Raw genomic sequence first — 2,290 nt, forward strand, 5'->3', positions numbered from 1 at the left:
CAATAAACATATATAGAGAGAGAGAGCGCGCGTTTGGTTCAAATATTAACCAAAATTTTTATGTTAACTTTGTTAACCAAGTTCAACCAATCATATTCCATTTTTTCTTTAGGTTCACATAAAACTCATATATTAATGACAATGGTAATTAAGTAATTTGTCATTTATGTAACTCCCAAATCATTAATTGGGAGTTACAAATCTAAAAATCTCAATAATAGATGATTATGTAATATTGATATTTTTTTATACGTGTTCATGTTTTGTAATTTTGATTTATTCTATCCATAATGATATTGATTTTGTAATTGTTAAAAAATTTCCTATTGTAAAAATTTCGATATCGTACGAGTAATATGGATAAACCTATTGGAAAACAGATCGACAACAATGAGAAAGAAAATGTTAAAATTGTCTACGACTATAATCGGAATTCAAATTTATATGTAATTGTTAAAGAATTGTTCACAAGTGTTCATATTGTGTTCATATGTACACTAGCTGCATATCTCAACATTGACTTGCTCCTGAATGTGTTCATAATGAAGGAACTATTGTTCACAAACTGTTCATATGTACACTAGCTGCATATCTCAACATTGACTTGCTCATGAATGTGTTCATAATGAAGGAACTATTGTTCACAAACGGTCATATTGTGTTCATACCTGTTTTTTTATTTATTTATTTTCGTGTAGCAACTATTCTTATTATATTCATATTATGTTCATAAATACTATACAATCCAAGTTCATATATATGTCAATTTTTGTTCGTATTTGACACAATGATTCATATATATATATATATATATGTGTGTGTGTGTGTGTGTGTGTGTGTGTTCATATGGTTCTTACATTAACAAAAATAAATTAATAAAAATAATGAGATTTTTTGATTTCGTAACTCCCAATTAATGATATGGGGGTTACATAAAAAATAAAATTACCTAAATACCCTTTTCTTCTTTGTTCACATATGTTCTTTGAAATTGTAAATTTAAAAATTTAATTTTTTATCATGATTAATCACAACCCTTTATTGTAAGAATCAATGGACAAGATTGGTTAACAAAGTTAACACAATAATCTTGGTTAATATTTGAACACGGTTTGGATTTAATTAGGTTGTTAACGGGTTGGGTATGGAGAGTTTCGAGAGTTGACAGCTTTTTGTACACCCTTAATTACCTGTCTTTCTTATTTTTTAGTCATTTCATTAACGGGTTTCCTTAAATAGTAAAAGTCTACAGATAAAGCTTTTTACTACCTAAACTTTGAATTAAACCCCATAAAAAATACACAAAAATGGCTTCAACATAAACTTTATGTCTAAACTTGTCACATGTGCAACCAAGTCACATGCCACGTAGACAGAGTTTACACGTAAAGATTTATGCAGAAACCCTTTCAGCGTAAACTTTTAAAAAATTTAAATTTTTTGATTTTTCAAAAATGAATAATTTTTAAGATTTTTAAAACTTTACATGTAATAATTTATGTAAAATCCTTTTCTGCGTACACTTTTATTTTTTATTATTTTAGATTTTTCAAAAAATGAATATTTGCTAAAAAAATTATAGTTTCCATAAAAACTTTTTTTGCTCCAAAAAATAATATTTTTCAAATAAAATAATATTTAATTATGTATTAGTTTTTCAGTAACTTGTAAGTATGAATTGACAACAACAATACTATTATTAGTGTTGAGTTATGGTATTAATCCTTGTGGTTTGTTCAATTTTTAATAAGGTCCTTGAAAAACTACTGGTATTATTTATACTAGTTTTGTGCATCGTGCGTTGCACAGTGACGATATTTTTTTTAGAAAAAAAATCAAACTAATGTTGAAATATTACAATGTCAGTTCATACACATATCATTTTCTTTTATTAGAGTTATAGAATATAAATATAATGCTTAATTTATTGACCTTCATATTTTTTTGTTCATGTTGTTATCCTCACAATTGTTGATATGTACGATCAATCTTTCTAATACATAACTAAAACTTTAAACCATCATTAGATAAATCTCTTCAAAATATTAAATAGGACAATCTTTCTTTTGATTTACCGAATATATAAAAAATTAAAATTTTCTCTTTTTCATACAAAGTCTTTAATCCCGCCGCATAGCAAAATCAGTTTATACTCGATAAAAAACATCATTTTTTTTCATTATGTATTTTAAATATGATATTATATAAATAAATAAATAAAACTTTAAACAAATTTAAATAATTTTAAGCATAATAAAACAAAGAACATATATCATATAATATAAATAAT

Source organism: Cynara cardunculus (genome assembly GCF_001531365.2).
Source record: "Cynara cardunculus var. scolymus isolate 2C chromosome LG 11, CcrdV1, whole genome shotgun sequence".
Lineage (NCBI taxonomy): Eukaryota > Viridiplantae > Streptophyta > Magnoliopsida > Asterales > Asteraceae > Cynara > Cynara cardunculus.